Consider the following 25,166-nt stretch of genomic DNA (forward strand, 5'->3'; position numbering starts at 1 on the left):
GTTACCAGCAGCTTTAAAAACAAAAAAGGGAATTTGTTGCCACTGATAATTTTAATGCAGACAAAGAAATACAGCTAGGATTTCTCTCCAAATTTATTCAAGGGAAAGAAATAAACTTAGAAATTTGTGTGCAATAAGTATCACCTGCACAAGTGCTCTGTTAATTATCTTAATGAAGCACATTCTCCATTCTGATTAATGGAAAATCTGTCATTAAGCTCTATTAGCCAGCCAATTTGTCCCACCTTGTTTAGGGAGCCTTTCCTTACTATATAGCCTGACACATTTGTAAATGTGTCTCCAAATATATTATTTACTCATCATAAAAATCAAACAGTTCCTTCCTAACTAGGTTCACAAGATAGATGGGCAATTTTTTAGGTCATTAACTTCTCTTGTATCACTTCAAAATCGGAAACAAGTCAAACGTTGAAGGCAGGCAGTGAACAGCTGGTGTGATGACACTGCTCTGCGATTAGTCTGTCTAGGGTTCCAAAATGAGATGTGGAGAAAAGGGGGGCTAACAAGGAGAAGAAGCTGGGACCAACAGATAAGCAAAAGGGAAAATGCCACTGGCCAATTTCAGAGAACAGAATGTCCTAAAATGTACCTGATGTGTAGCCCTAGCAAACTACCCCAGGGCAACGAGCTAGATAAAATTACCATCAGCCAACAAACTGAAACTAGAACAACTTGAGGATGAAAGTTAAAGGAGTTATATACATTTCAGTTAAAGGAAAAAAATATTCTCACAGCCAGAGTTATCTAAAAATATACCCAAGTAACATGCACTCTCTCTAAATAAAAGCACTCTCCTCACAGAATACTAAGACATTAAAAATGAAAAGAGATCATAGATGTTAAAATAAGTTGCAAACTGTCAAGTGACATGCAAATGTAAACAATGATGATGTGACAATGTTGCCCATGTGACAACAGCAACACAGAGACTACTTGTACTCTTTTGGCTTTGGGTCTCTCTTCTCCCCAACCAGTTCTTTGCCTGGTACATCAAGGTGAGGAAGACTGATAAAGTGCTGCAGTGGTGTGAATGTTTCCCCCCAGAAAGCACGTGCTGGAAGCTTAATAACCATTTTAACAGTAATTAAGAGGTGGGACTGTTAAAAGATGATTAGGCCATGAGGGATCTGCCCTGATGAATGGGTTAATGCCATTATTGCAGGAGTGGGTTTATCACGGTGGGCATGGGTTCCTTATAAAAGGATGCGTTTGGCCCCCTCTTGCTCTCTGTCACCCTCTTTTTGCCCTTCTTTCTTCTACCATGGGATAGCACAGCAAGAAGGCCCTTGACAGATGCTTGTACCCTGGTATTGGACTTCCCAGCCTTCAAAACTATGAGCCAATACATTTCCATTCGTTATAAATTACCCAGTCTGTGGTATTCTGCTATAGCAGCACGAAAAGGACTAAGACAAGTGCTAAGCAGTACAACTTGCCTGTAAACATCTGAGCACTCTCCTACTGAGAAGAAACTCTGTGTTGCTGATTGGACAAAGTACAAAATTGCTTTTCATAATCAAAGAAACTCATCAGCTTTGAAACTGGTCTCCTGCTGCTCCAAAATGAGGGCCACTGCCACAGGAGGAGATCATGCCTGGGGTAGCACTCCATAACAGCATCAATTCCAGTCTCAACTAATGACTGACAGAAATGAGATCTGCCAGGGTTTCAAAATTTAGAATATGACAACCACTTCTAGGGAGCTGCTCAAGGGCAGACAGGATTCCTAGCTTCTAAAGGAAGGTTGGTCTTTTATAACAAAATCTGTACTGTTAATAGTTTCAGGGACAGGCTAAAAATGAGTAGGAAGATCATAAACTCTACAATCAGGCAGATTTAGGTTCAAATCCTGGAACTACCACATACCACGATGCAATCACAGGGTAGTCCCTTAACTTCTGAGTCTCTGTTTCCTCTAACCGCAAAATGGGGGAAAAAACAAAAAACATACTTTGTAAAAAAATTTTTTTAAATGATAGGTTTATTAAAGTATAATTTACGTATAGTAAAATTTTACCTCTTTTAGGTATATAGTTCTATTAGCCCCTGAAAAATGTATTCAGTTGTACAAACATCACCACAATCAAGATATAAAATATTTTCATTACCCCAAAAAGTTATCTTATACATTTGTAGTTAATACCACCCCGCCTTCTTCAAAAGCCTTACGAATAAAATCCAAACTCTTTCACAGAGTATACAAGATCCTTTATGCTCTATCTGGGATGTTGCTCAGAAATCTGTGTATTTATGTTCCCAAGGAGATTCTGATGCCCAGTTTGAGGACCATGCCTTAGACTTTCTTTCCCAAATGCCACTTCTCTCATATAGGCTGTCTAGGGGAGTTGAGATACAGCAGAGAACAAGAACAACAAAAATTTCTGCTTACATGCTAGTTGGGAGGAGGAAGAAAGAGAGATTTTTTTTCAAGTGAAAGATTTTTTTTCAGATGGCAATAAAAACTGTAAAGCAGGGGTTCCCAACCCTGGGGCCATGGACCAGCATCAGTCCATGGCCTGTTAGGAACCAGGCAGTACAGCAGGAGGTGAGCAGCAGGCAAGCAAGCATTACCACCTGAGCTCACCTCCTGTCGGATCGGCGGTGGCATTAAATTTTCATAGGAGCGTGAATCCTACTGTGAACTGCATATATGAGGGAATCTAGATTGTGTGCTCCTTGTGAAAATCTAACGCCCCCCCTCTCTGCCCCAACCCTACACATACCCCTGGTCCATGGAACAACTGTCCCGTGCCAAAAAGGTTGGGGACCGCTCCTGTAAAGAAATCCACTCAAGCTGTTTAGGGAGTGCTAAGGGCAGGCTGTTGCAATTTTAAATAAGATAATTAGAGAAAGTGTCATTGAGTGACATCTGAGCAAAGACCTGAATAAGTTGAAGGAGCAAGCCATGGAGATCTCTGGGAAGAAACTGTCTAAGTAGAGGAAACAGCAAATGCAAATGCCCCCAAAGTAGAAGCATTTTTGAGAAATAGCTTAGAGGCCAGTTCAACTGAAGTGGAGTAAATGAAGGGGAAGAATACGAAGTAAGATCAGATAGGTAATGAAGGCCAAATCATGCAGGGCCTTGTAGGCCACTATACAAACTTTGTTTTTTTCTAAATAAGATGGGAAGCCACAGGACTGTTTTACAAAGCAGAGTGAAATTATTCGTCTTCATTTTAAGAAGAGGTAGATTGTTGTACTGAGATCAGACAGCAGGAAAGCAAGAAGAGAAGCAGGGCAGTCAGGAGGTTTTAGAAACAGTTTAGATGAAAGATGATGGTGGCAGTAGCAGTGGTGGTGGTGGTGGTAGAAACTAGTCGTGTTTTTTATATATTTTGAAGATCAAGATGATAGGAATTGCTAACGGATTTAATATAAGGTATGAGAGGAAGAAAGACATCAAGAATGATGCCAAGGCTTGAGAAACTGGAATAATAAAAATGCCATTTACTGGTGAGAACTATGAGAGGAGTAGGTTTTGGGTGAAGAACAGAAATCTGGATTTGGACTTAGATTGGAGATGCCTAAGAATTTTGCTTAGAACAATGTTTGATACACAATAAACACCCTATAGAAGGTTAACCATTAGCACTACCATAAACATTACCTCTTTGGGGGTTCTGTGGAGGTTAAAAAAAGGAAAAAAGAAAATAAATAAATACTACCCCTACTACCAGCAGCTACCATTTACTGAACACCTACCATGTGACAGGTACTGTGCTAAGGACTTATTAAGTCCCTATAAGTCTTATAATACTTGCAAAATAAGTGTTATTTTTATTATATTACAGATAAGTAAACTGAAGTAAAAAAAAAAAAATGAAATGACTAGCCCAAGATCTCATAACTAAGAAGTGAGGAAAAGCCCATTTCAAAGCCAAATCTGTTTGATTTCAATGTCCAAGCTACTTTCACTATACTAGATGAGGCTCCCAGGCTCTCCAGTCACCTACCCCAGTTCTAGGTTCGCCTCTGGAACAGTAGGCCTCAAACCCTTGTTCAACTCAAGAGCCTAAGTGCTCTGCTTGGACCCTAACAGATCCCAACATGGAGGCAGTTCATATCTACCACAGTACCTGGCACCTGCTGGGTCACTGCTGGGCACCATGGGCAGTTATAACTGTATGATATGGCCTTATGTGATTACCTCTCTGGTTGCAACTTCTACTACTATCTTTTTGTTTTCTTCACTTCAATCACAATGACTTCCTTGTTGTTCCCTAAGACACCATGCATGCTTGTGCCTCTTGGTCTTTGCACTTGCTTTTTCCCCACACCTATGATGCCCTTTTCCCCAGGTATCCAAATGGCACAGTTTCTTACTTCATTCAGGTCTCTGCTCCAATGTCACCTTATCAGAAATGCCTTTTTTAACCAACTTATCTCAAATAGGTCCTCCACGTGCTGTTATTCTCTGTTCTCTCATACTTTCTAACCTCCCCCTTTTGTGGGGGGGCGGGGGGGGGGGGGAACAGAGTCTTTCTCTGTTGCCCAGGCTGGAGTACAGTGACGCAATCTCGGCTCACTGCAACCTCTGCCTCCCAGGTTCAAGCAATTCTCCTGTGTCAGTCTCCCAAGTAGCTGGGATTACTGGTACCTGCCACCAAGCCCAACTAATTTTTGTATTTTTAGTAGAGACGGGGTTTCACCATGTTGGCCAGGCTGGTCTCAAACTCCTGACCTCAAGTGATCCACCCACCTCGGCCTCCCAAAGTGCTGGGATTACAAACATGGGCCACTGCGCCTGGCTTACTTTTCTCATTTATACCTATTTTCGTCTGTTTTGTGCTGCTATAACAGAATACCTGAGACTAGGTAATTAACAATGAACAGAAATTTATTTCTCACAGTTCTGGAGCATGGGAAGTCCAAGATCAAGGGGGACAGCATCTGGCAAGGGACTTCTTGCTACATCATCCCATGGCAGAAAATGGAAGGGCAAGAGAGAGAATCTATTCCTGAAAGTTTTTTTAAAAAATGATTTTTTAAAAAAGAGATGGGGGTCTTACTATGTTGTTCAGGCTGGACTGCAATGTCTATTCACAGGCACAGTTATGGCACACTACAGCTTCAAACTGCTGGGCTCAAGTGATCCTCCTGCCCTAGTCTCCCAAGTAGCTCCCTGAAAGCTGGCTCCTCAAAAGCCTGTTTAAAAAGACATTAAGCCCACCTCTGAGGACGGGGCCCCCAGAACCAAAGTACCTCTTAAAGGCCCCACCTCCCAATACTGTTACATGGGCAATTAAATTTCAGCGTAAGTTTTAGACAATCAAACCACTACAATACCTATTACTGTCTGACCTATTTTCTTGTTTATTCTTTCCCCCATTAGAGTAAGATACATGAGAATGAGATTCGGTTTATCTTGTATCCCCAGTGCACAGAATATTACTGGCACAAAACAGGCACTAAATGCATACTAGTTGAATGAACAATGAGCTTTCATGCTTCTCCAAAATAAAACTGTGAAAAAAACTTCAAGATGTTTGGCATTTCTTGGCATATCCCAGTCAACTTCTTGGCTCCCTATCTCTCCAGCAGCTGCTTCCAATGCCCAGAGAAGCCTCTACTAGGAGCTCATCTTGGGCAAAAAAAGCAATGGTAAGGCCCAGTAGTTGCATGGTATGTGAGAGAGAAAAGAGAGGTGCTAAAGATTCCTCCTGGTGAAGCTGATTTTTCACTTCTAGACTCCTACCCACTGTTCTGCAAATGGCTTCCTGCTACCCTCAAAAACATCTGAACTATTTCTTTCAAAATAACAAAATCTATGACCATTAAATGACAAGCAAAAAAGTCCAGAGATTAAAGTAATATTTGCACAACATGTTGCAGTGTTTAAAATTAGTGTTTTAGTTTGCAAACTACTACTACATTTTGCAAACTAAAATGATAAAATTCTTTGAAATTCTACCATTTGAAAAATGGTAAAATGGTAAATTGTTCAAGTAATTTTACCACTTACGCAGTGCTTTAGAGTTTACAATGAGATTTTAATCATTATCTCACTTGGTCCCTTGAAGTAAGCAATGCAAAGATTATTAATTTCATTTGAGAGACCAAGAAACTAAAGCTTAAAGGTTTAATGCATTCTGGGATAGATACTGTTGGGAAAGGAAAAAGATTGTGTTTGCCTAAAAGAGGCTATGGTCTAGCTAGGAAAGTTTAAAAGTTAAATAAAAATTAAAATGCCAAAAGTAATAGAAGGAGGTGGAACTTCTGGAACAAAGTGCTTAGCAAACCCTTTCCCCCAAAAGCAAAAATAAAATGAGACGAAATGGTAAAAAACAACCATTTTGGGCCAAAGTATGAAACGTCTATTCAAGAAAAACTTCTGAACCACATTAAGAACAGTGAAAGTCCGTGGCATTTTACCCTGGGGCTGCCCCTATCCCAATCCCCAGCTCCATAGGGGGCCTGCTACTAAGGCAGGCTAGACCAGGCTACAAGGACTACTGCTACCAGAGTGGGCTGATTTAATTTGAAACTGAGCACAGAAAATCCTATGCCCAGAGTCATTGTCAAAAACAATAGTGAGGCAATTTGGGGAACAACAGCAAATAATCCAGGAAGGCCACTACTGCAGCTACTCTGAGGTCATAATACTAATTGGTGCAGGCAACAGACCTGCAGATAAGCCAGAATTTTTAAAGGGAGTTCTGGGGAACACAACAACCATAGTGGGTCTTGATAAACTTTCACAGGATCCCTAGCGGTCTGTAGAGGGCCTTCTCTATCTACTGATTCTGGGTGAATTTAAGGCCTTGAACATAAAACTAAAAGTTAGAGCATAATTGTAAATAGCCTGAATTTTAAATGCATTCCCTAAACCACATACAGATCCACTGGTAAAGGGTGGAAACCTTCCTGTCCTACGTTTAAGCAGAACTCCTGATCAAACATTGGATGGCCACTAATCTGTGCCAACCCAGGGGTGACCTTTAGGAAGCCAAGTTTAAAAATTAAAACAGTAATTAAAAAAATATGGCCAGAGACATCAGAAATCACACTGCAAAGGAGACAGACTCTACAGAAGAGTCTGAGCAAGTCACTAAACAAAAAATCCCAGCAACAACCTCCTGGTGGTGGGGCAGGCATGGGGCGGGCGTGGGGTGGGTGGGTGGGTGGAATCTGAATCAAGAGTTGCTACAATGTATTATCTAAAATATGTAGTTTTCAACAATATGGACAAAATCATGAAACATGCAAAGAAACAATAAAGTATGCCCCATCTGTGGGGGAAAAAAATAGGTAACAATAAATTTTGTTCTTGCAGGGGTCTAGATATTGGAATCAGCAGATAAATATTTCAAAGCAGCTATTAAAAATGTTAAAAAAAAAATAAAGAAAACCACACTTAAAGAATTAAAAGAAAGTATAACTTATCAAATAGAGAATATCAAAAAAATATATAAAAATAGAAAGAGCCAAATGGAAATTGTATTCTGAAATGAATCATTCAAGAGAGGCTCAGAAGCAAACATGAGCTGGCAGAAGAATCATTGAACTTGAAGACATAGCAATAGAAATTATACAATCTGAAAAACAAAAAGAAAACAATGAAGAAAAATAAACTGTGAGAAACTAGCAAGCAAAACAAAATAGAAAGCAAAACAAAACAGAAAGAGGAGAGAAAGAAAATTAGGTGGCAAAAATGGGAACACTATGCCATTAAAAAAATAAAACAAAAAACAAAATCATGTTCTCTGCAGTAACATGGATGCAGCTGGAGGTCATTATCCTAAGCAAATTAACCCAGGAACACAAAACCAAATACCACATATTCTCACTTATAAGTGGGAGCTAAACATTTGAGTACACATAGACGTGATGATGAGAACAATAGACATTAGGACTTACTTGAGCAGGGAAGGTTGAAGGAGGGTGAAAGTCAAAAAAAAAAAAACTGTCAGGTATTATGCTCGCTACCTGGGTGATGAAATCATTTGTACACCAAATCCCAGTGACACACAATTTATCCATGTAACAAATCTGCACGTTACCCCTGAACCTAAAATAAAAGTCAAGGGGGAAGAAAAAGAAATTATACAGCAAATTGAAAAAAAAAAAAGAAGACATAATGTCCAAAAACTTCCCAAATTTGATTAAGACAACAACAACAACACATATTAAACTACACATCCAAGAAATATCATCAACTTCAAGTTGGATAAACACAAAAAGATCCATAACCGGACACAATATGGTAAAACTCCTAAAAGTCAAAGAGAAAATTTCAAAAGTGGCAAGAGAAAACAACTCATAAGATAAAAGGGAATAACAATAAGATTAACAGCTGACTGGAGGCCAGAAGACAGGAGGTTGGTATATTCAATGTGCTGAAAAAATAAACAAAAAAAACCTGTCAACCAAGAATCCGAAATCCAGCAAAACTATCCTTTGAAACTGAAGTCAAAATAAACACATTCCCAGATAAATAATTGAGACAATTCGTTGCCAGCAACCTGCCTTTCAAAAAATACTAAAGAAATACTAAGTATTTATGACTGAAAGGAGTGATACTAGACAGTAATTCAAGTCCACACACAAAAATAAAGAGTACCAGGAAAGCTGATATGTAGAGATAGATATATATATATTTTAAAAAGTATAAATATTTTTCGTGTTAACTGGCTTAAAAGACAATTGCATAAAACAATTAACTATAAAACTGAATTGCTGGCCTTATGATATATAAAGATAACATTTACAAAAAACCAAAGAGTCCAAAGCAAGGAAGTATGGGAATGCTGCTATACTGGAGCAACATTTCTACATTTTACTGAATTACATTAATTTGCATCTGAACTAGACTGTAACAAATGCAATAAGTTATAATAAATTAAGATGCATATTTAATCCCCAATCAGTGAGAAAATAAATTAAAAATTTTTAAATATCAACAATATCAATAAAAAGGAACAAACTACTGATACATGTCACAACATGGATTAACCTTGAAAATATTATGCTAAGTGGAAGAAGTCAGGGCAAAAGAACACATATTGCATGATTCCATTTGTATGAAATGTTCAGAAAAGACAAATCTGTACAGGCAAACAGTAGATTTTTGATCATCTGGGACTCAGAGTAGGAATGGCGATTGACTGCAGATAGAAGAAAGATATTTCTTTGGTGTGAAAAAAAGGTCTAAAATGATTTTTGGTAGTTATAAAATTCTGTAAATTTACTAAAAAGCACTGTACACTTAAAAAAAACACTGTACACTTAAAATGAGTACATTTATCATATATAAATTATAACCTCAATAAAGCTACTAAAAATACAAGTTGGTGATTCAATAAATAGTTAATAATTTTTAATAAGCTAAAAGAGATTAAGTCATTTACTTCAGCACCCTCACTTTATATAAACTGATAACTTGCTGTGCCAGGCCATGCATAAAGTATTACAGATTCAGGGGTAAGAAGGCACAATTTCTGTCCCTGGGGTATTTATATGGGGGAAACAGCCTTGGAATTAATAGCAATATAGTACTGTTGTTATACTGAAAGCTAGAATTTAAAGAAAAAAACTATAGTGGGGTGATAGGGGAGCAGGTGGGCAGTGCTGTGACTGCCACTAGATGGCAACATGCTCAGTTAAAGGATTCTATTTCCCAGCTTCCCCAGGAATAGTTAGGTGTGGCTGATTAGTCTTGCTCATGATACTCTGTAGAACTTCTGAGAGGGCTGCTTAAAGGGAACTGTGTTACCTGGGGAAGGTGTCTTTCCTCTCCCCTTACTGTTTCCTGCTATCTAGAATTAGGACATGATGATTATAGCTCAGCAGCCTTCTTTTCCATGAAGTGACCTTGAGAATGGAGGTCTTAAACTGAGAAAGTTAGAAACAACCTCGATTTCATGGAACAATCATTTCAGCTCTGCTATATATATCTCTGTTCTTCTTTTACATGAGAAAATAAAACTATATTTTAAAACCACTATTATTTTTTATTACTGTTATATGTAGCTGAACTTAATCCTATTTAATTGGGAGGATAATACAGGTTTCCAAAAAATGTGTCATTTGATCTGTGTTTTAAAGGATGACAGGAATTCTAGAGAGAGAGGAGGAAAGGCCATTTGTGAAATTACACCGTGAGAGGGCAAGAAAACATTCAGAAAATATCAAGTAATTTTGGAAGGTTGGAGCATACAATCTGCGGGAAAACACAGCAGGGATTTTATTCCTGTCCCCATTTCTCAACTGAGTCCACTTAGCTCTTAGAAAAGATCTCAGAAAGGCAGACTGTGCATGGCTACAGGTAATTTTATGATCCCAGAGCTCTCTAGAAGTCTGTGTTATAAATACTCCTTGCAACTGTAATTTGCTTGCCCAATTCTTTTCTTCTTGCTACATTTTAAGCACCCTGAGATCAACAAACTATCTCTTTTATTTACTACTGAATTCCTGGAAAAGGGCCTGATATTAAAACAAGGTGCTCAATAAACATTTGTTGACTAGATGAATGAATGAATGAATGGATGAATAAAAAGAAACAGTTTACTGGAATTCGACAGCTTAATTTTACTTTAGAAATAATTTCTTCTTACCAAACAACTTTAACTCCATTTCAGTGGTTTTTTTTTCTTAATTCTATCAGTATGATACATAAGAAAGCCATTTTTATAGTAGCTGTCTGAGTCTTTATATTGCCTGCCAAATATAATCAGACAACATATTAGATTTCTACATTTTATAATACTGTATATAATATTTCATCTCAGAAAATGTTTCAATTTAAAAATGAAATGGAGGAGAACCCTGATTTCTAGGAATCTGCCACAGAATCTCAATATCTGAAAGGCTTCCACAGTTACCAGAAAGATCTTTCATGCAAAAGCTCAACACCCAGCTTTGTGCATGCCTGTAAATGAGATGCTTGTCTGCAAAATGTCACATTTCAACCACCAGAGCATTCAGCCCATTAAAATAGCTTTAAGAAAATGGCTTTTCAGCTAATCAAAACCACAACAAAATTACCTCTAAAGCAAATGCTTACAAATAATAGAAAATTTCTCTCTCTTTTTTTTTTTAAGAACAAACAAATTTCAGAGAACACCTCCCTAAATAAAGAACCTAACTAATTCACTACACCACACAAGTACTCGGACCTTACTACATGCCAATTCTCTGACCTTAAAAGAACTCATCTTTTAGTGGGGAAATAGTAGTATTTAAGATTGACTGTAATACAAGGTGCTGCATTAGAACAAAGTGCTGGAAACAGAAAGAGGATGTCATTTTTCTTGGTATAAGGGTTGAGAAAAGCTTTCACAGTATAGCACTTTTATAGCTTATAAAGAGGCTGCAAGAGTTAACAATGCCCATGACCATTTTACAAACAAACAAACAAACAAACAAACAAACAAAAACAAACAGAAGTTAAGTGATTTGTTCAAGGTCCCACAGACAGTGGGATGCCAGAAACTCAAACCTAGCCACAGTTAACAGCTGTGAGGCCTCAGATAACTTAATCTCAGTTTCCTCTTCTGTGTAGTGGGAAATACTAGTGGTATCAATATTCCAAGATTGCTGGAAAAATTAAATGAAATAATATATGTTCTTCCTGAGCACATGCAAACACAATAAATTGTAGTTTTTATCATTATTTTGCCTAGAGAAACATCCTCATCACATGCAACTGTCAACAACCAAGACCTACAGTGTCAATAGGGACCCAAGCCACTGGACTGTCCCTTTCCCAGGTCTAGGACTTTAGAAGGGTAATTACAGAGCCTCAAACGAGTAAGGACAGTGTTCATTTCACCTTGAGGCTATCTGCTACAGGAAGACAATTACCTCCCTTTCTATAAAACTGAAATACTGGCTGGGCGCAGTGGCTCACGCCTGTAATCCCAGCACTTTGGGAGGCCGACGCAGGCGGATCACGAGGTCAGGAGATTGAGACCATCCTGGCTAACACGGTGAAACTCCGTCTCTACTAAAAACTTCAAAAAAAAAAAAAAAAAAAATTAGCTGGGCACGGTGCGGGGGGCCTGTAGTCCCAGCTACTCGGGAGGCTGAGGCAGGAGAATGGCGTGAACCCGGGCGGCGGAGCTTGCAGTGAGCTGAGATCGCACCACTGCACTCCAGCCTGGGCGACAGAGCGAGACTCCGTCTCAAAAGAAAAAAAAAAACAGAAATACTACCACTTAATATAAAGAATTGCTATGAAGATGCTATGGAGGATAAAAGTAATGCTATGGAGAATAACAAAGTAATATAATCATATCTGTGTTCTAGAATAATATTTCATGGGAAGATGAAGGATGGGTTAGCAAAGGAGAAACAAAGTCTTAAAGCAGCTACCCAGGTTAAGGAAATTAAGGTCTGAACTAGAAAGGAGAGCTAAAACGGAAAAGAAGGAAAGAACATAGGAAAATATTTTCCAGTCAGAACCGACAGAATTTGAAAATTCTCTGTACACAGGGCTTGATGAGAGGAAAGTCAGAGGTTTCTGAGGTAAGCATTCAAGGATGGTGTTCATTTTGAAGAAGTAGAGACAAAGATGTCCAACAGACAACTGGGAATTTGGAAATACTGATTTGGGAGATGATGGCTGCTGTGAACTAATTACCCACCAACCATTATTTTTATTAGCTTAGAGGTTAGCAGAAGAGTCCAGCAAGAGTATAAAGGTAGTAAGGAATGAACATTGTATGGAAGAAGTATAATAGCACAAGAGAATATTCTGTCAGATGTAATAATTCAGAGCCAAACAGGGCTCTCAGAAAGAATGTCTTTTGAACCTTCTCAGTCATTAAAGAAGCAAGCCTGCTTGGTTCCCAATGTGCTTTCTTGCTGCTTCCTTCCTCCCTCCTTATCTTCAGTCAATAAACCTCTACTGGGTCTTTATCTTATGCCAGGACCAGCATCAGCACTGAGGATACAGAGTAAGTTATATACCATAACTGTTATGGTATATGCCCTTAAGGACCTTGGTGCTACCAGAAAAGAAAAACATGTAAAGAGTCAAATAAAAACACCAACATGCTACAGTAGAAATGAGTAGAGTGGTCTAAAGAACCTAACTCCAAGCATCCCTTCTCCATGATGTCTTCCTTGAATAAGATTATCAGCTAACAGAGCTTTAAAGATGTTAACATCTTTTAATTTTCACAGCAACTTTATGTATGATCCCCATTTTACGGATGTATAAGCTGAATAACCCAGCCTATGATGAACACTCTCCTCTGAGCTTTCACAGTCCTTACAAATTTTATATCACATAGTACTCTGTATCATCAGGTTTTCTTAAATAACCATAATTTATTCATATCCTTTTCTTCCCCAGGGTACAGCACAGGACCAACTACACACTATAGGTATTCAGTATTTGATGATTGTATTAGTCAGGGTTCTCTAGAGGGGCAGAACTTATAGGATAAATAAATATATAAAGGGGAATTTATTAAGTAGTATTAACCCACAGGATCCTAAGATTCCACAAGAGGCTGTCTGCAAGCTGGGAAACAAGGAAGCCAGTCCAAGGAGTCCGATGTTCAAGGACAGGAAGCATCCACCACAGGAAAAAGATGTAGGCTGGGATAAGTCAGTCTGGCCTTTTCACATTTTTCTGCCTGCTTTATATTCGCTGGTAGCTGATTAGATGGTGCCCACCCAGATCATGGGTGGGTCTGCCTTCCCCAGCCCACTGACTAAAATGTTAATCTCCTTTGGCAACATCCTCACAGACACATCCAAGATCAATACTTTGCATCCTTCAATCCAATCAAGTTGACAATATTAACCACCACTTTTATTTTAACAACCATCATGTTGTTAAATATACATAACACATCTAAAGGACTGTTTTAAAGTCATTCCATTGACCAAGTTTTTACATGAGATCCTAAAAAGTAGTAATTTCTTACTAATTCATTCGGCAAATCCTTAAGTACTAGATCTGAGCTAATCACTGGTACTAGATCTAGGAGAAACAAATAAATCACACACAGACCCTGCCATCAGGTTTACTATGGCACCCACTAACGTCATCTGTTGTTTAAAATGAGTTCTACTTCCTTCAGACATTAGAACCAGAGATACACATGTGTCTTTTGAATATTCAAACACTTACTAGGAATAAATTATCAGCTCAAAGAATAAATGAACGAATCATAGACAATCTGAACCTTGGACCAGGCCTTGCTTGGTCTGGTCACTGGAAAGCTGAGCATTCTTAGCAATAAGCAAAAACTTCTAGTACTAAATTTACCCTGGCTTCATTTACTATATTATCCTATTTCCCCTTCACTGTTAATCTGTTTGTTTTTCATCCTATTTTATTACGTGCATTTTAAAATTCATTCCCTTTAGGAAAAAACCATAGGTGTACAGAATGTAATCAATCAACCTGAAGATGGTATAATAAGTCTCCTACTTTGTCCAGATGCCCTGCTGAAGGTTTGGAGTCAAATCAGGCCCAATGTGCAAGCCAGCAGCAAAGTCAGTAGCTACTACTACCTAAGTTTAATAAAAAGGGTCTCTGCTGGAGGAACTGTGTTGCTTCAGAGCAGCCAGGGAATTCTATTCTTCAAAGCCCACCCTCTTCAAGTTTTCAGCCCCCACATTTATAAATAGGGAAGTTTTGGAACTAGACCATGGAGGACTATGTGTGTATCTCTATCCCTGACCTACCAATACCTTAGAATCAGCTTCTTATTTATTCTTATCTACCTACTACACAAATGTAAAGTTTGGGGGAAAACGGCTCATTACTGGTAATGCAATATGGGTATGGTTGACTCAGTTTAGACAAGCAGTCCTGTAAGCACTGAATACTGAAAACACTGGGGTTTTTTGCTTGTTTTGTTGTTAACATATACATAACACAAAATTGACTACTTTAATCATTTTAAAGTGTACAGTTTTGAGGCATTAAACACATTCACATTGCCACGCAACCATCACCCCCATCCATCTCCAGAACTTTTCATCTTTATGAACTAAACCGGACTCTTCATACCCATTAAACACTAACTCCCCATTCTCCTCTTCCTACCCAGTCCCTGACACCACCATTCTACATTCTGTCTCTAAATTTAACTATTCTAAGAACCTAATTTAAGATGATTCATACAATATTTGTCCTTTTCTGACTGGCTTACTTCATTTAGCATGACATCTTCAAGGTTCATCCATGTTAAAGCATGAAAATGCTGGTTTTTAATAACATTCCAGACTTCTCATTTCAGACAAAGATAATCACAAACTGTAAGTCTGACCATCATTTATTAGCTTTTAGAGATAACATTAAAAGCTCACTGTAGAATTTTTCCCCTTCTGTGCCACTGAGATTTCCACATTGATTTATAATCTGGAACAAGTATTTCTAAACAGATCATTTAGATGGAGCATCCTGCTACTTGGAAAATAAGTTCTAACGTGTTCATAAGGAAGCAAAATGGCCCTCAATAAAAAGGACAATGTGGTATCAATGTTTGAATAAAGATTAATGCCTAGCATAAGCTACTCATCTGTTTTGATATCCCTAGACATATTTTCTTGCAGGCGAACAAGTGTGCATCTGTCTGGTTTTCAGAATATATGTACAAATATTTCTTATTATAAGTAGTATGTTTTCAGTATTAATAAATTTATATCATCCACACTGATGAGTCATGGATTATTTTTTTAACCAGCAAGACCAATGTGAATAAAATATGAATGATCTTACTAAAAACAAACAGAAAAGACCTCTTCCTTCTCAGTTGGGGATATCATTTTTTGTTTGCTTTTTTCCTTTTTTCCAACTCTTATCTTCCAGACTTTAATCCTATATGGCTCTGTACATTCCATGTTCCAACTCTCATCACTCTCCCCTCTTCATCTCCTGATCTTTTTCTACTATATTCTCTGGAACTCAAGGTTAGCAAAATCCTCTACAACTTCAACCTCTCCTAAGAATGTCCTCTGCTCTAAGTGAAATCTGGCTGTCTCACATAATAATGCTTTCCTGTGCAGCACTTACAAGTAAGGGCTGATTTTCTCTCACTTGTCACCTTCCCCTGGGCCTTGAACCTCACTGTTGCTTCCAGAGCCTTCTCCATAAAAACATTCAGTTCTGAATCTCATATCATCAGATTCAACATCACCCCTCTTTGTAGCCATTTACTACTTCCAAGTAACTTTCCTCTTATGCCTTAAAGATTGTGGCTCCTACTTCACTATCATTCTCTCCAGTATATTCTTATAATTCCTGGTAATTTCAATAACTACATAAATAATGATTATAATGCACTGCTCTCTCAGTTATTCGACCTCTCCTCCACTGACCTTGACCTCAGCCTCTCATTTCCATGGTTATAATCCTTGAACGTGTTATTACTAATAACTGAAAGCTTTTTTCTCTAATCTTAATTTCAAATATCTCATTTGCCAAACACCATCTCTTATCTTTCAAGTTTGCTCACTATAGTACCCCAATTCTAACAATCCCTCAACCTATGAGGACATTCAATCTACTAATTCTACCTATATTTCATTGTCCATCACCCTCCTCATACCCTCACCTCTCTCCTAACCCTGGCTATCCTAAATTCCTTGGTCAATTTTGTAATAATCATTCCCTTGCCCCTCTATCACTTGTATTGACAGTAGTTTGGTTAAACCACAACCCTGGTTAAATTCAGTCACCATCTACTCTCTGCCAACACTGGTACAGGTCTTGGGAGCAGGAAAACACACAATTATGCTTACTAAAGTTAAAATGTAACTTTAAACTCATGATCACTATTTTCATGTGGGTCCTTTTTTTTTTTTTTTTTGAGATGAAGTCTCACTCTGCTGCCCAGGCTGGAGTGTGGTGGCACGATCTCAGCTCACCGCAACCTCTGCCTCCCGGGTTCAAGCAATTCTGCCTCAGCCTCCCAAGTAGCTGGGATTACCAGTGCCTGGGACTACCGGTGCCTGCCACCGTACCTGGCTAATGTTTGTATTTTTAGTAGAGACAGGGTTTCACCATGTTGGCCAGGCTGGTCTTGAACTCCTGACCTCAGGCAATCTACCCACCTCAGCCTCCCAAAGTGCTGGGATTACAGGTGCGAGCCACCGTGCCCAGTCTCATGTTGGTTCTAAATGAAATCTGACAATCATTCTATATTTGCCTCATCCATCCTATACTATTTCACGCTTTCTTTGCTAATCTCACTCTCAACTAGTGATTTTGCTTATTTGTCCAAAGAAAATTAATCATCCAGAAGAGAGCTTTCATGAGCTCCCACCACATTTACCTACCAAACTGCACCTGTACCCACATACTCTTAACTTCTCTCCTATCACCATAGATGAACACTCCACATCCAACCTTCCAGTGGTACACTAGATTCCATTCCCTCACCAAACAAAAGACACTACTTCAAGTCATTTCACCCCTCTTTCTTAAGCATTATTAGGACTTCATTTCTCTACAGGATTATTCATATATACATACTGTTACTTGTCTCACCTAAAAATAAATACATAAAATAAACAAAAAGTTATTTCTTGATTCCATCTAACACACCAGCTATCTTTTTTTTTTTTTTTTTTTTTTTTTTTTTTTTTTTGAGACGGAGTCTTGCTTTGTTACCTGGGCTGGAGTACAGTGGTGCGATCTCAGCTCACTGCAACCTCCGCCTCCCAGGTTCAAGCAATTCTCCAGCCTCGGCCTCCCGAGTAGCTGGGACTATAGGTGTGCACCCGTCTAATTTTTGTATTTTTAGGAGAGACAGGCTTTCACTATGTTGGCCAGGCTGGTCTTGGACTCCTGACCTCTTGATCTGCCTGCCTTGGCCTCCCAAAGTGCTGGGATTACATAGGTGTGAGTTACCTAAAGGTTACCTATGTAACATGAAAAGGCCCCAGTTACCATTTCATGTCTCCTTCCCTTCATAGCAAAATTCCTATAAAGAGTTGGGTTTTTTTCTTCTTTTAACCCTCCTGTATTGAGAATTCTAGAAAGAGCTGTTTTATACTGTACTTGCTTTCTCTCATCTTTCTTCCTATTCTTTTGAACCCACTCCAATCAGATATCTATTCCCACCACTCTACCACCATGTTCTAATCAAAGTCACCAATGACCTCCACTATGCTAAAACTAGTGGTCAATTTTCAACCCTCATCTTACTTGACATGTCATCAGCAGCATTTAATGTAATTGATCATTCTCTCCCCCACACCCATCCCCCACTTTTTCTTTTTCTTTTCTTTCTTTTTTTTTTTTTTTTGAGATCAGGTCTTGCTCTTTTGCCCAGGCTTGAGTGCAGTGGCATAATCATGGCTCACTGTATCCTCAACCTCCTAGGCTCAAGCGATCTTCCCATTTCAGCCTCTCGAGTAGCTGGGACTAAAGGCACACGCGACCACTCCTAGCTAATTTTTTTTCTTTTTTTTTTTTTTTTTTTTGTATGTTTTTGTATAGATGCCATTTTCCCTGGGCTGGTCTTGAATCCCTGGGCTCAAGTAATCTGCCCACCTCAGCTTCCCAAAGTGTTGGAATTACAGGCATGAGCCACGGTATCTGGTGTCTCCCCTCTTTTCAATACTTTTATCACTTGGCTTTTGGACACTATACTCACCTGGGTTTTGGTATGTTTGATTTTTCTCCCTATCATTCTGGCAGCTCTTTCTCAATTTCTAAACTTTTTGGTGACCTAGGCCCCTTCTCTTTTCTAAAGTCTCCATATACTCTCAAAGCCCCCTTATCTAATTGTATAACCAAATACCATCTACATTTTTACATTTACCACCTCCCACTCTTCTAAAATCTGTTTCTCCTGAAGTCCTCCCCAGTTCACTGAATTCCAACTCCATGCTTTTAATTGCACAGATAAAACTTTTGGTGTTGTTCTTGACTTCTCTTTTTCTCATACCTTACAACTAGTCCATCAGTAAATCACTTTCAGCTCTGTCTCTAAAATATATTCAGAATTCAATCAATTCTCACTACCCTCACTTCTACCATCTTAATCTAAATCACTATTATCTCTCACAAGTATTACTGCAACTACCTCCTAACTGGTCTCCCTGTTTTTGCATTTACTCCTTCTTTTGTCTATTCTCAACACAGCAGCCAGAGTGGCTCTCTGAAAACATAAGTTAGATCAGGTCACTCGTCTAATCCTCAATGACTTCCTACCTCACGCAGTGGGAAAGCTACGTCTTTACCAGGATCTAGAAAACCAAACAAGAACTGCATTTATAATGCCACACATTATAAATTACCACCTCAGCCTTCTGACTCCTATTACTCTCCTCAACTTCAGGCACTTCACTTCAGCCATCCTGTTCCCTGTTCCCCTGCTATTCCTTAAAATATACCAGGCCTGGCCTCAGGGCTTTGGCATCTGTTCTCTCTGCCTGAAATGTTCTTCCTCCAGTTCATTCTCTCACTTACTTCAGGTCTTAATTTAAACTCACCTTCTCAGTGAGGCTTTCCTTGGCTCCCTATCTAAAAGTGCAAAGCTTTAACAAACCGAACATTATAGTTATCTTCCTTGCTTTATTTTTCCTCTTTCCCACATATCTATTGTACTTAATATTTTATTTTTTATCTTCTTGTATGTCTTCTGCCCCCTTCACCCAAAATGTAAAGCTCCATGGTGATTCAGATTTTAATCTGTTTAGTCTACTGTTGCATCCCCAGTGCTAGAATAGCATCCAGAATATTGATCACTCTTCTCCCCACTTTTGAGAGAATAATTGGAGAGGTGTCCCTGTTCTATGACTCAGATGATACACAGATTATACATAATGAAAGCTCCCATTAGTCAGTGCCTACTGACAAATACTACTTTCAGTTGGCCTCACTGATATTATTATATTTACTCCTCATAATAATCCTGAGCCTTCCAGGACCAGCTGACGACAAAGAAAACACACATATAGACACATACTCCCCAGACAGCTGAGCACACAGGGAGGTTAGGAGCTGATGGGAGATGAGAAAAGAGCCCATGGAGAGTTCGGGAAGACCACAAACAGAAAAGAGACATGATGGGAAGTTACTTGTGGTAATACCACTCCAGCGGGAAGCAGACTTAATGTTTGGTCATCCATGGTGGAAGCCTGCATGTCTGCATAGTACTAACAACCAAAAGATGCTCTTACAAGGCACAATTCTTCCTACTGGACTGAGAGTTCCTAGAAGACTCTCCTTTCACTTCTGAAACTTCAGAATTCAGCTAGCACAGAGAAGACTCCCATAAATGTTTGTTAAATTGAACTCAATAATTATTGAGGTATTTATTCTTCTTTATTCAAGACGAAACTGAGTTTTCAACAGTATTATGTAACATATTCAAGGAGGATACATAGTCTCTAAGTAACAGACTGGGAACTTGAACTCAAGTTCCCTATTCTTTCTCCTGCACCACACTGTTGGCTGCTGCTGTTGTATAAAAATGATAATCTCTAGTAGAACACTGACTCTCATCTCATATGTGGAATGCAGACCTGTTAACCCAGCTACAGTCTAAGATGTCATAGAAAAAATCTTCACAAAGCAAGCCAGATCTCCAAACTGAACCACATAAGCTGGCAAGTCCAACATTCATATTCTCCAATTCTTTTCCCCATCTACCTCCTTTGTTCACTCCCTTGTTCCTTTGTGTTCATAACCGCCTGACCAATAAGGTGTGTAAAGTCCTTGGAGTACAAAGGCCATGTATGATTCTTCTTTCCATTCCTCCAGCACAGGGATGTTATATCAAAGGTACTTTGTGAACATTTGTTAAATTAAAAATGCTAAAAGCCAAAGAAATAAAAAGATAGCTTTATGATTTCCAAAGCATTTCCATAGTCTCCATGGAGAATCAGGGGTGGTATTAGCATCTACTTTACAAATGAGAAAAGCCTAAAAGGAGAGAAGCAACTTGCCCAGACTTTACCCTGACTCCTCACACGCCAAGCCCAGTGTTCCTCCCATCATGCCATAATGTTCACTGCATTTCTTAGAGCCAAGAAGATGGCTGAGGCAAGAAAGAAGGATCAAGATACACAAAAAAGAATGCTACACATTATAAATTAATCACTTAACAACATAACCAGCACATCCTGAAAAAATAAGCAAATATGACATTCATATCAGAGCAAAAGACTTGGTTTAAAATAAACAAACTCACTGAGCACGGTGGCTCATGTCTGTAATCCCAGCACTTTGGGAGGCCGAGGCAGGTGGATCACGAGATCAGGAGATGGAAACCATCCTGGCTAACACGGTGAAACCCTGTCTCTACTAAAAATACAAAAAAAAATCAGCCGGGCGTGGTGGTGGGCGCCTGTAGTCCCAGCTACTCAGGAGGCTAAGGCAGGAGAATGGCGTGAACCTGGGAGGCGGAGCTTGCAGTGAGCCGAGATCATGCCACTGTACTCCAGCCTGGGTGACATAGCGAGACTCCTTCTCAAAAAATAAATAAATAAATAAATAATAAACAAGCTGAGCCTGGCGTGGTGGTTTATGCCTATAATCTCAGCACTTTGGGAGGCCGAGGCAGTGGATCCCTTGAATCCAGGAGCGTTCAAGACCAGCTTGGGCAACCCGCATCTCCATAAAAAAATACAAAAAAATTAGCTGGGCATGGTGGCGTGCACTTGTAGTCCCAGCTACATGGCGGGGTGAGGCAGGAGGATTGCTTAAGCCCAAGAGGTCAAGGCTGCTGTAAGCTGAGATCATACCTCTGCACTCCAGCCTGGCGACAGAGTGAAACCTGTCTCAAAAGAATAAAATAAAATAAAACCATATTTAGTGATACTCTGCTCTGGATTATTCCTTACGTAAATCACTTACAGGTGGCATGGATGATGACAGAATAAGATATGTTTTGCCCTTAGAAGCGGATAGTCTAATAGCAAAAATGTGACTCAAATACTCAGAGTTCAAAATCCTGGTGGCAATGGAACACAATGCAGCCATAAAAAAGAACAAAATCTCGTCCTTTGCACCAACATGGATACAGGTGGAGGCCATTATCCTCTACTCATTCTGGCAAATGAATGCAGAAACAGAAAATCAAATACCACATGTTCTCACTTATAAGCAGGAACGAAACATTGGGTAAACATGGACATTAAGATGGCAACAACAGACACTGGGCTCTACTAAGAGTGTGGGGAAGGGTGGACTGAAAAACTACTTATTGGGTACTACGCTCACTACCTGGGTGACAGGATCATTTATACACCAAACTTCAGCAACATGCAATTTATCCATGTAACAAACCTGAACATGTACCTGTACCCTCAAACCTAAAATGAAAGTAGGAAAAAAAATCACAAAGTGAAAAAAGAAATTCCTGGTGGCAGACAAAATGAGAGAAGTAGCTTGAACTCATAGTTCCAAATAATAAAAGAAAGGCAAGAAAACAAGAGCTAAACGAACTTTACAGGTAGCCTGTAGACCATACATATACAGTTATTGTAGGGGTTCAGAGAAGGGAGGAAAGGCTCACTCTGACTATGTCTGTATCTTCAGTTTTTAGGGTCTTTTAAGTCTGTTTTGTTTTACGTTTTTGGGACTGGGTCTCACTCTCTCACCCAAGCTGGAGAGCAGCAGTGCAATCTTGGCTCACCACAACCTCTGCCTCCTGGGCTCAAGTGATCCTCCCAAGGCCTCAGCCTCCCAAGTAGCTGGGACTATCAACGTGTGCCACCATGCTTGGCTAATTTTTGTATTTTTTTGTAGAGACAGGGTTTCACCACATTGCCCAGGTTGGTCTCGAACTCCTGGGCTCAAGCAATCCACCTGCTTCTGCCTCCCAAAGTACTGGGATTGCAGGCATGAGCCACCACGCGCAGTCTTGTTTTGTTTTTATTTAAGGAGGAACATAATTTATCCTGAAAACTGTCCCAGAGCTTAAAAAGAGAACAGGTTTGGGAATTCACATGGAGATGGGGAGAGGAAAGAACAACAGAACAGAGGTGAAGACGAGACCGAAGACTCAAACACTGTCTCCTACATGAAGCTTCACAGACCCTTACAACTAAAACTAATCACTGTCCTCTATCCCAAAAATACATGGTGACAGTGCCATTCTAGAAACACTTCATATTAGAAGACCTAGTTGCTTATGCAACTGCTTCGCTCCTGGACTGTGAGCTCTGAAAGCAGAGGCTATTTTATTAACTTATGGAGTGCCCCACTGGCTAATAAAGAGCCAAGAATACCAAGACATGTACATTATATACACTACGTATATATACGTGTACATGTATGATTAACAGAATTGAACCAAAGAAAGTTAAAGCTTGGTAGGACCTCAAAGATCATTTAATTTAAGCCCTTCATTTTGCAAATGGGAAAACAAAGACTAAGTGACTCACTTAAAGTCACAGAGCAGGTCACAAATCCAGAACAGGACCTCAGGTTCCTAGAGTCCCAGCCAAAAGAATGGCAGTGAGGCTGCTCTTCTACTCAAAGGACAAGAGATCTCCCATGCTTATTGGTTAGTTCAAAGGCACTGAGCCATTGCAGAGGGAGGTCTAAGGCTCTGAATCAGGAACTGTTACATTCCAAGCGGTTGACACTCTGAATACCAGGCCAAGTCCTTTGTCTCAGGACAGAAAGGCTCAGAAAAATCTGGCAGAACCACCCTTGTCTGATGCAGAGGCCCCAGAACATTTTAGGCTGCAGACTTGGGCAAAGAACCAGGAAGAGTTTTGTTGTGATGAAGACGTAGAAAAGTTGGGGAAAAAATGGAGGATGGGAGCAATGGAGAGGTAGAGTCCTAGCAGCACCAACACCAGGAAAGCACTCTTGATGGAAAAGAAAGTACACTTTTAGAAGAAGTTAGCTCACGCCTGTAATCCAACACTTTGGGAGACTGAGGAGGGTGGATTAGTTGAGGTCAGGAGTTCGAGACCAACCTGGCCAATATGGTGAAACCCCACCTCTACTAAAAATACAAAAATTAGCCAGGTGTGGGGACCCATGCCTGTAATTCCAACTATTACTTAGGAGGCTGAGGCATGAGAATCACTTGAACCCAGGAGGTAGAGGCTGCAACAGTGAGCCAAGATCATGCCAATGAACTCCAGCCTGGGTGACAGAGTGAGACTCTGTCTCAAAAAGAAAGAGAAGGAGAAGGAGAAGCAGCAGCAGCAGCAGCTAAAGGCTCAGAAAATGGAAGAGAGGGTAATTTCAGGACTCAGTAAAGACTCCCCAGGGAATCACCTAATTTGAGGCTTAATGGTACAGACATAAAAAAAATCAAACTGACTCCGTCTCTACTGAAAATACAAAAAATTAGCCGGGCGTGGTGGTGGGCATCTATAGTCCCAGCTACTTGGGAGGCTGAGGCAGGAGAATGGCGTGAACCCGGGAGGTGGAGCTTGCAGTGAGCCAAGATTGCGCCACTGTACTCCAGCCTGGGGGACAGAGCAAGACTCCATCTCATAAATAAATAAATAAATAAATAAATAAATAAATAAATAAAATCAAACTGAAGAGTGTGTGATGCCAAGAATAACCCAATCAAGAATAATGCAGCTTGAGCAGCCAAGCCTCCTCATTCTCCATCACCACTGCTGGCCCACTCACCACCACTCTCCATTGAAATCACTTGGGGTGCTCTTCCAGCCTCCTTGAGTGACACCTTCAGGCATGGGAGCAAATCAGATGGATAGGGGTACTATTTAAGACATCAAGTTTTACAAATAATACAATTTAAAAATGGATAAAGAACTTGAACAGGCATTTCTCCAAAGATATACAAATGACCAACAAGCATATGAAGGTATGTTCAACATCATTAGTTTCCAGGGAAATACAACTTAAAACTACACCGAGATACCACCTCACACCCATTAAGATGACTATTATCAAAAAAACAGAAAATAGCAAATGTTGATGAGGATGTAGAGAAATTGGAATCCTTATTTAAAATTTGGTGGTAATATAAAATGGTGTAGCCACTATGGAAAACAATACAGAGGTTCCTCAAAAAATTAAAAATATAATAACCATATGATCCAGCAATTTCACTTCTGCATATACATTCAAAAGAATTAAAAACAGGATCTCAAAGAGATATTTGCACACCCATGTTCATTGCAATACTATGGACAATAGCCAAGAAGTGGAAGCAATCTAAATTTCCACTGATGAACAGATAAAGAAAATGCTGTATACACACATGCATACACACAATTCGCACACGCACACA

General features: G+C 39.5%; 1 protein-coding gene across 10 annotated transcripts in view; it reads right to left on the reverse strand.

Moving 5' to 3' along the window:
- The window catches only part of FAM168A (family with sequence similarity 168 member A), a 198,485-nt gene that overhangs the window by 68,615 nt on the left and 104,704 nt on the right, over window positions 1–25,166 (reverse strand). The window lies entirely within an intron of this gene.

The sequence above is a fragment of the Macaca fascicularis genome, chromosome 14, assembly GCF_037993035.2.
Source record: "Macaca fascicularis isolate 582-1 chromosome 14, T2T-MFA8v1.1".
Classification (NCBI taxonomy): Eukaryota; Metazoa; Chordata; class Mammalia; order Primates; family Cercopithecidae; genus Macaca; species Macaca fascicularis.